General features: G+C 40.0%; 1 non-coding gene across 1 annotated transcript; it reads right to left on the bottom strand.

The window, feature by feature from the left end:
- Positions 1–7,072: 7,072 nt before the first annotated feature.
- Positions 7,073–7,180, bottom strand: LOC112787041 (small nucleolar RNA R71). The gene has a single exon (XR_003194478.1). It is a non-coding gene; the product is annotated as a small nucleolar RNA R71 (small nucleolar RNA).
- Between the last annotated feature and the right edge of the window lie 3,599 nt (positions 7,181–10,779).

Consider the following 10,779-nt stretch of genomic DNA (forward strand, 5'->3'; position numbering starts at 1 on the left):
TGTTTGAGTATGATGGTGGGAAAGGACCCATGAAGTCAATACCCCATACATCAAACAACTCAATCTCTAAGATCCCTTGTTGAGGCATGGCGTAACCATGAGGCAAGTTACCAGCTCTTTGGCAACTGTCACAGTTACGCACAAACTCTCGGACATCTTTATAGATAGTAGGCCAGTAGAAGCCACATTGGAGGACCTTAGTGGCTGTTCGCTCACCTCCGAAATGTCCTCCATACTGTGATCCATAGATATGCCACAGGATCTTCTGTGCCTCCTCTCTAGGTATACATCTGCGGATCATTCCGTCTGCACATCTCTTAAAGAGGTATGGCTCATCCCATAGGTAGTACTTTGCATCAGAAATTAGTTTTTTCCTTTGTACTCTGCTGTACTCATTGGGAATGAACCTCACAGATTTATAATTTGCAATGTCTACAAACCATGGTGCCTCCTGAATGGCAAAGAGTTGCTCATCCGGAAAAGTTTCAGAGATCTCAGTAGGAGGGAGGGACGCCCCTACTACTGGTTCTATTCGGGACAGGTGATCAGCTACCTGGTTCTCTGTCCTTTTTCTGTCTCTTATTTCTATATCAAACTCTTGCAGAAGCAACACCCATCTTATGAGCCTGGATTTTGAATCCTGCTTTGTGAGTAGGTATTTAAGAGCAGCATGGTCAGTATACACAATCACTTTTGAACCTACTAAATAGGATCTAAACTTGTCAATGGCATAAACCATTGCAAGTAACTCTTTTTCTGTGGTTGTGTAATTCTTCTGTGCATCATTTAAAACACGGCTAGCATAGTAAATGACGTGCAGAAGCTTGTTATGCCTCTGTCCCAACACTGCACCAATGGCATGGTCACTGGCATCACACATTAGTTCAAATGGCAATGTCCAGTTTGGTGCAGAGATGACTGGTGCTGTGACCAGCTTAGCTTTCAGGGTCTCAAACGCTTGCAGACACTCTGTGTCAAACATGAATAGCGTGTCAATAGCTAGCAGATTACTCAGAGGTTTTGTAATTTTCGAAAAATCTTTTATAAACCTCCTATAGAATCCTGCATGCCTCAGAAAGCTTCTGATTGCCTTAACATTCGCAAGTAGTGGTAATTTTTCAATTACCTCCACCTTAGCTTGATCCACCTCTATTCCCTTGTTTAAAATTTTATGCCCAAGGACAATTCCTTCAGTCACCATAAAGTGACATTTTTTCCCAGTTTAAAACTAGGTTGGTCTCTTGGCACCTTTTCAGAACAAGTGCTAAGTGGTCAAGACAGGAGCTGAATGAGTCTCCAAATACTGAGAAGTCATCCATGAAGACTTCCAGAAATGTTTCCACAATATCAGAGTTAATAGAAAGCATGCACCTCTGAAAGGTTGCAGGTGCATTGCACAGACCAAAAGGCATCCTTCTGTAGGCAAATACTCCAGAAGGACATGTGAATGCTGTTTTCTCTTGATCCTGAGGATCTACTGCAATTTGGTTGTAGCCTAAATAGCCATCCAAAAAGCAGTAGTAGTCATGACCTGCTAGTCTTTCTAGCATCTGGTCTATGAATGGTAAAGGAAAATGATCCTTTCTGGTGGCTGTATTGAGCCTTCTGTAGTCAATACACATACGCCACCCTGTAACTATTCTTGTGGGAACCAGTTCATTTTTTTCATTATGAACCACTGTCATGCCTCCTTTTTTGGGGACAACTTGGACAGGGCTCACCCAGGGGCTATCAGAAATAGGATAAATAATCCCAGCCTCTAGTAACTTAGTGACCTCTTTCTGCACCACCTCCTTCATGGCTGGATTTAGCCGCCGCTGTGGTTGAACCACTGGCTTAGCATCATCCTCCAATAGGATCTTGTGCATGCATCTTGCTGGGCTAATGCCCTTAAGATCACTTATGGACCACCCAAGAGCTGTCTTGTGTGTCCTTAGCGCTTGAATTAGTGCTTTCTCTTCCAGTGGATTTAAAGCAGAGCTTATGATCACTAGAAAAGTGTCACCTTCTCCCAGAAATGCATATTTCAGGGATGGTGGTAGTGGTTTAAGCTCGGGTTTAGGAGGCTTATCCTCTTCTTGTGTAATTTTCAGAGGTTCTTTTATTTCTTCTGACTCCTCCAGACCAGGCTGAACATCTTTAAAGATGTCCTCTAGCTCTGATTCAAGACTTTCAGCCATATTGATCTCTTCCACCAAAAAGTCAATAATATCAGTGCTTATGCAGTTATCTTATGTGTCTAGATGCTGCATAGCTTTGACAGCATTCAACTTGAACTCATCCTCATTGACTCTCAGGGTCACTTCCTCCTTTTGTACATCAATAAGAGTTCGTCCAGTTGCTAGGAAAGGTCTTCCTAAAATGAGAGTTGCACTCTTGTGCTCCTCTATTTCCAGCACTACAAAGTCAGTGGGAAAGGCAAATGGCCCAACCTTGACAATCATGTCCTCAATTATGCCTGATGGATATTTAATGGAGCCATCAGCAAGTTGAAGACATATCCGGGTTGGTTTGACTTCTTCAGTCAAGCCAAGCTTTCTGATAGTGGATGCAGGTAGTAGGTTGATACTTGCTCCAAGGTCACATAGAGCTGTCTTGGTGCAAGCACCCTCTAATGTGCATGGTATCATAAAGCTTCCTGGATCTTGAAGCTTCTCTGGTAAGCTTTTCAGAATGACTGCACTGCATTCTTCAGTGAGAAACACCTTTTTAGTTTCTCTCCAATCCTTCTTATGACTTAAGATCTCTTTCATGAACTTAGCATAAGAGGGTATTTGCTCAAGTACCTCTGCAAACGGGATCTTTATCTCAAGAGTCCTGAGATAGTCTGCAAAGCGGACAAATTGTTTATCCTGTTCCGCTTGGCGAAGTTTCTGAGGATAAGGCATCTTGGCCTTATACTCTTCAACCTTAGTTGCTGCAGGTTTATTCCCTACAGAAGTGGTTGGAGAAGCCTTCTTAGAGGGGTTACTATTAGCACTTGCAGGTGTCTGATCCCTCATTGGCGTTTGAACGCCAGGATTGGGTGCAGGATGGGCGTTTAACGCCAACTTTTCTCCCTTTTCTGGCGTTTGAACGCCAGAATTATTCCTCTCTAGGCTCTTGCTGTCTGATGAAGTGGATAATTTATACGCTTTTTGGCATTGTTTTCAGTATATTTTTAGTAGAATCTAGTTACTTTTAGGGATGTATTTATTAGTTTTTATGTTAAATTCACAATTCTGGACTTTACTATGAGTTTGTATGTTTTTCTGTGATTTCAGGTATTTTCTGGCTGAAATTGAGGGACTTGAGCAAAAATTAGATTCAGAGGTTGAAGAAGGATTGCTAATGCTGTTGGATTCTGACCTCCCTTTACTCAAAGTGAATTTTCTGGAGCTACAGAACTCAACATGGTGCGCTTCCAATTGCGTTGGAAAGTAGACATCCAGGGCTTTGCAGAAATATATAATAGTTTATACTTTGGCCGAGTTTAGACGACGTAAAAGGGCGTTGAATGCCAGTTCTACGCTGCTGTCTGGAGTTAAACGCCAGAAACACGTTACAACCTGGCGTTCAACTCCAGAAAGAGCCTCTGCACGTGTAACATTCAAGCTCAGCCCAAGCACACACCAAGCAGGCCCCAGAAGTGGATTTATGCATCAATTACTTACTTCTATAAACCCTAGTAACTAGTTTAGTATAAATAGGACTTTTTACTATTGTATTTGGGTTCTTTGGAAGATCCTGGATTATATTTTTGATCCTGTGATCTCGTTTTGGGGGCTGGCCATTTGACCATGCCTGGACCTTTCACTTATGTATTTTCAACGGTAGAGTTTCTACGCTCCATAGATTAAGGTGTGGAGCTCTGCTGTTCCTCATGAATTAATGCAAAGTACTACTGTTTTTCTATTCAACTCAACTTATTCCGCTTCTAAGATATTCATTCGCACTTCAACATGAATGTGATGAACGTGACAATCATCATCATTCCCCCACAAATGCCTGCCTGACAAGCACTTCTGATCCACCTTAGATTGGATGATTATCTCTTGGATCTCTTAATCAGAATCTTCGTGGTATAAGCTAGATTGATGGCAGCATTCATGAGAATTCGAAAAGTCTAAACCTTGTCTGTGGTATTCCGAGTAGGATTCTGGGATTGAATGACTGTGACGAACTTCAAACTCGCGAGTGCTGGGCGTAGTGACAGACGCAAAAGGAGGGTGAATCCTATTCCAGTATGATCGAGAACCTCAGATGATTAGCCGTGCTGTGACAGAGCATTTGGACCATTTTCACAAGAGGATAGGATGCAGCCATTGACCACGGTGATGCCTCCAGATGATTAGCCATGCAGTGACAGCGCATCGGACCATTTTCACAGAGAGGATGAAAAGTAGCCATTGACAATGGTGATGTCCTTACATAAAGCGAGCCATGGAAAGGAGTGAGATTGATTGGATGAAGACAGCAGGAAAGCAGAAGTTTAGAGGAACGAACGCATCTCCATACACTTATCTGAAATTCTCACCAATAATATACATAAGTATTTCTATCTTTATTTTCTGTTTATTTATCATTTATTTTCGAAAACTCCATAATCAACTATTTTATATCCGCCTGACTGAGATTTACAAGGTGACCATAGCTTGCTTCATACCAACAATCTCCGTGGGATCGACCCTTACTCACGTAAGGTTTTATTACTTGGACGACCCAGTGTACTTGCTGGTTAGTTGTATCGAAGTTGTGAATGAAAAACAATTTATTAAGACGTGCGTACAGAGTTTTTGGCGCCGTTGCCTGAGATCACAATTTCGTGCACCAAGTTTTTGGCGCCATTGCCGGGGATTGTTCGAGTTTGGACAACTGACGGTTCATCCTGTTGCTCAGATTAGGTAATTTTCTTCTTATTTTGTTTTTAAAAAGTTTTCAAAAATCTTTCAAAAAATTTTTCCTTTATTTTCGAAAAAAAAATTATAAATCTTTTCAAAAATATATTTTTCTTCAGAATTTTTAAGAATGAATTCTAGTGTTTCATAAAGCATGTAGAAGCCACGTCTAAATTCATTTGGACTGAGGCTCCCAAGTCATCATTACAAGAGCAAGCTAGTTGTTCCTAATCCACCTGCTGTTGTATGACTGATTTGTATCTTCTAAAGCTTGGCTGGCTATTAAGCCATATCTAACCCTCAGATTGGAGCTTTAGACTAAAAATTTTGGAATCCTTATTTTTCCTTATTTGTATCTTCCTGGAGTTCATATTAAAAATTTTGGAATCCTTATTTTTCTTTTTCACAAATAATTTTCAAAAAATCCAAAAAAATTAGAAAATCATAAAAATCAAAAAAATATTTCATGTTTCTTGTTTGAGTCTTGAGTCAATTTTTAAGTTTGGTGTCAATTGCATACTCATCTTGCATTTTTATTTTTTGAAAATTTCATTCATGCATTGCATTCATCATGATCTTCAAGTTGTTCTTGATAAACCTTCTTGATTGATCTTCATATTTTATTGTTTTGTGTTGTATGGTGTTTTTCATATGCATTCTTGAATTCTTAGTGTCTAAGCATTAAAGATTTCTAAGTTTGGTGTCTTGCATGTTTTCTTTGCATAAAAAAATTTTTCAAAAATAAGTTCTTGGTGTTCATCTTGATCTTCAAAGTGTTCTTGGTGTTCATCTTGACATTCATAGCATTCTTGCATGCATTCATTGTTTTGATCCATAATTTCCATGCATTGAGCATTTTTAGTGTTTTTCTCTCTCATCATAAAAATTCAAAAAAAAATAAATATCTTTCTCTTTTTCTCTCTTAAAATTTCGAAAATTTGGATTGACTTTTTCAAAACTTTTTAAAATTTAGTTGTTTCTTATGAGTCAAATCAAATTTTCAATTTAAAAATCTCATCTTTTTCAAAATCTTTTTCAAAAATCAAATCTTTTTCATTTTTCTTATTTATTTTCGAAAATTTTTAAAATATTTTTCAAAAATCTTTTTCTTAATTTTAATTCATAATTTTCGAAAATAACATCATCAATTAATGTTTTGATTCAAAAATTTCAAGTTTGTTACTTACTTGTTAAGAAAGATTCAAACTTTAAGTTCTAGAATCATGTCTTGTGATTTCTTGTGAATCAAGTCATTAATTGTGATAATAAGAAGATTACTAACCTTGAATAATTAAAAAGAAATTTTTCTTATTCCCTCTTTTTCAAAATTTCTTTTTAATTAACTAATTATTCTAATTTTTTATTTTAATTTTATTCCTAATTTTCGAAAATTACTAACCTTTTTCAAAAACTATTTTCGAAAATCACTAACCCCTTTTCAAAATTTTATTTTCAAAAATCCTCTTCCTCTCTCATCTCCTTCTATTTATTTATTCATCTACTAACACTTCTCTTCATCTCACATCTCTGCTCTCCTCACCCTTGTGTTTCTTTCCTTACATTACATTCTTTTCTTCTTCTTTTCTTCTACTCACACAGGGACCTCTATACTGTGGTAAAAAGGATCCCTATTATTATTATTTTTCTGTTCCCTCTTTTTCATATGAGCAGGAGCAAGGACAAGAATATTCTTGTTGAAGCAGATCCAGAACCTGAAAGGACTCTGAAGAGGAAAATAAGAGAAGCTAAATTACAACAATCCAGCAAGCACCTTTCAGATTTTTGAACAGGAAGAGGAGATGGCAGCCGAAAATAATAATAATGCAAGGAGGATGCTTGGTGACTTTACTGCACCTAATTCCAATTTACATGGAAGAAGCATCTCCATCCCTACCATTGAAGCAAACAATTTTGAGTTTAAACCTCAATTAGTTTCTCTAATGCAACAAAACTGCAAGTTTCATGGACTTCTATCTGAAGATCCTTTTCAGTTCTTAACTGAATTCTTGCAGATCTGTGATACTGTTAAGACTAATGGAGTAGATCCTGAAGTCTACAGGCTCATGCTTTTCCCTTTTGCTGTAAGAGACAGAGCTAGAGTGTGGTTGGACTCTCAACCCAAAGATAGCCTGAACTCTTGGGATAAGCTGGTCATGGCTTTCTTAGCCAAGTTCTTTCCTCCTCAAAAGCTTAGTAAGCTTAGAGTGGATGTTCAAACCTTCAAACAGAAAGAAGGTGAATCCCTCTATGAAGCTTGGGAGAGATACAAGCAACTGACCAAAAAGTGTCCTTCTGACATGCTTTCAGAATAGACCATCCTGGATATATTCTATGATGGTCTATCTGAATTAGCTAAAATGTCATTGGATACTTCTGCAGGTGGATCCATTCACCTAAAGAAAATGCCTGCAGAAGCTCAAGAACTCATTGACATGGTTGCTAATAACCAGTTCATGTACACTTCTGAAAGGAATCCTGTGAATAATGGGACGCCTATGAAGAAGGGAGTTCTTGAAATTGATACTCTGAATGCCATATTGGCCCAGAATAAAATATTGACTCAGCAAGTCAATATGATTTCTCAGAGTCTGAATGGAATGCAAGCTGCATCCAACAGTACTCAAGAGGCATCTTCTGAAGAAGAGGCCTATGATCCTGAAAACCCTGCAATAGCAGAGGTGAATTACATGGGTGAACCATATGGAAACACCTATAACCCCTCATGGAGAAATCACCCAAATCTCTCATGGAAGGATCAACAAAAGCCTCAACAAGACTTTAATAATGGTGGAAGAAACAGTTTTAGCAATAGCAAGTCTTTTCCATCATCCACTTAGCAACAGACAGAGAACTCTGAACAAAATACTTCTAATTTAGCAAACTTAGTCTCTGATCTATCTAAGGCCACTGTGAGTTTCATGAATGAAACAAGGTCCTCCATTAGAAATTTGGAAGCACAAGTGGGCCAGCTGAGTAAAAGAGTTACTGAAATCCCTCCTAGTACTCTCCCAAGCAATACAGAAGAAAATCCAAAAGGAGAGTGCAAGGCCATTGACATAGTCAACACGGCCAAACCTAGAGAGGAAGGGGAGGACGTGAATCCCAAGGAGGAAGACCTCCTGGGACGTCTAGTGATCAATAAGGAGCTTCCCTCTGAGGAACCAAAGGAATCTGAGACTCATCTAGAGACCATAGAGATTCCATTGAACCTCCTTATGCCATTCATGAGCTCTGATGAGTATTCCTCTTCTAAAGAGAATGAGGATGTTACTAAGGAGTAAGTTACCAAGTACCTTGGTGCAATCATGAAGCTGAATGCCAAATTATTTGGTAATGAAACTTGGGGAGATGAACCTCCCCTGTTCACCAATGAACTAAATGCATTGGATCAACTGAGATTGCCTCAGAAGAAACAGGATCCTGGAAAGTTCCTAATACCTTGTACCATAGGCACCATGACCTTTGAGAAGGCTCTATCTGACCTGGGGTCAGGAATAAACCTCATGCCACTCTCTATAATGGAGAAGCTGGGAATTTTTGAGGTGCAAGCTGCTAAAATATCATTAGAGATGGCAGACAATTCCAGAAAACAGGCTTATGGACAAGTAGAGGACATATTGGTAAAGGTTGAAGGCTTTTACATCCCTGCTGATTTCATAAGCCTAGATACTGGGAAGGATGAGGATGAATCCATCATCCTTGGAAGACCCTTCCTAGCCACAGCAAGGGCTGTGATTGACGTTAACAGAGGTGAACTAGTCCTTCAATTGAATAAGGACTCCCTTGAATTTAAAACTCAAGGACATCCTTCTATAAACATGGAAAAGAGGCACAGTAAGCTTCTCCCACTGCAGAGTCAAACTCTAAATTTGGTGTTGGGAGGCCACAACCAAACTCTAAGTTTGGTGTTGAACTCCCATATCCAAACTCTAAGTTTGGTGTTGGGGAGTCTCAACAATGCTCTAAACATCTGTGAGGCTCCATGAGAGCCCACTGTCAAGCTATTGACATTAAAGAAGCGCTTGTTGGGAGGCAACCCAATTTTTATTTAATTATATTTTTATTAGTTATATGTCTTTATAGGTTCATGATCATGTGGAGTCACAAAAACAACTGAAAAATTGAAAACGGAATCAAAAACAGCAGAAGAAAAATCACACCCTGGAGGAGGATCTCACTGGCGTTTAAACGCCAGTAAGGAGCATCTGTCTGGCGTTCAACGCCAGAACAGAGCATGTTTCTGGCGTTGAACGCCAGAAACAAGCAGCATCCTAGCGTTCAGACGCCAGAAATGTACAGTGAAGAAGAGCTGGCGCTGAACGCCAGAAACAAGCATCTGGCTGGCGTTCAACGTCAGAAATATGCTGCATCTGGGCGCTGAACGCCCAGAACAAGCATCAATTCGGCGTTTAAACACCAGAATTGCATGCAGAGGCATTTTACATGCCTAATTGGTGCAGGGATGCAAATCCTTGACACCTCAGGATCTGTGAATCTCACAGGATCCCCACCTACCACCACTCACTCTCTTCCCTCTTTTCAATGTTCATCCTCTCTTTCCAATAAACACTCTTTCCCAAAACTCTTCACCAATCACCTCAATCTCTCTTCCCTATCACCACTTCACCACTCACATTATCCACTCTTCCCCATAAACCTACCTCATAAACTCCACCTACCTTCAAAATTCAAAATCAATTTCCCACCGAAACCCACCCTATATGGCCGAAATTAACCCCCCTCCCTTCCCTATATAAAGCCCTCCATTCTTCCTCATTTTCACACAACACAACCCTCTCTTCCCCTTCTTGGCCGAATACACCTCTCCCTCCTCTCCTCTATATTTTCTTCTTCTTCTTCATCTATTCTTTCTTCTCTTGCTCGAGGGCGAGCAATATTCTAAGTTTGGTGTGGTAAAAGCATAAGCTTTTTGTTTTTCCATTACCATTGATGGCACCCAAGATCGGAGAATCCTCTAGAAAAGGGAAAGGAAAGACAAAAGCTTCCACCTCCGAGTCATGGGAGATGGAAAGATTCATCTCCAAAGCTCATCAAGACCACTTCTATGATGTTGTGGCCAAGAAGAAGGTGATCTCCGAGGTCCCTTTCAAACTCAAGAGAAATGAGTATCCGGAGATCCGACATGAGATCCATAAAAGAGGTTGGGAAGTTCTAACAAACCCCATCCAATAAGTCGGAACTCTAATGGTTTAAGAGTTCTATGCTAATGCATGGATCACAAGGAACCATGATCAAAGTAAGAACCCGAACCCAAAGAATTATCTCACCATGGTTCGGGGGAATTACTTAGATTTTAGTCCGGAAAATGTAAGGTTGGCATTCAACTTGCCACTGATGGAAGAGAACGCACGCCCCTGCACAAGGAGAGTCAACTTTGATCAAAGGTTAGACCAAGTTCTCATGGACATATGTGTGGAAGGAGCTCAATGGAAGATTGACTCAAAAGGCAAACCGGTTCAATTGAGAAGACTGGACCTTAAGCCTGTAGCTAGAGGATGGTTGGAGTTCATTCAACGCTCAATCATTCCCACTAGCAACCGGTCTGAAGTTACTATAGACCGGGCCATCATGATCCATAGCATCATGATTAGAGAAGAGCTGGAGGTTCATGAGATTATACCTCAAGAACTCTACAAGGTGGCTGACAAGTCCTCCACTATGGCAAGGTTAGCTTTTCCTCACTTCATTTGCCATCTATGCAATTCGGCTGGGATTGACATAGAAGGAGACATTCCCATTGAGGAAGAGAAGCCCATCACTAAGAAAAGGATGGAGCAAACAAGAGAGCCCATTCATGGAGCTCAAGAGATGCATGAAGCTCATCACCATGAGATCCCGGAGATGCCTCAAATGCATCTTCCTCCACAAAACTATTGGGAGC

Source organism: Arachis hypogaea, chromosome 20 (genome assembly GCF_003086295.3).
Source record: "Arachis hypogaea cultivar Tifrunner chromosome 20, arahy.Tifrunner.gnm2.J5K5, whole genome shotgun sequence".
Taxonomy (NCBI): Eukaryota; Viridiplantae; Streptophyta; class Magnoliopsida; order Fabales; family Fabaceae; genus Arachis; species Arachis hypogaea.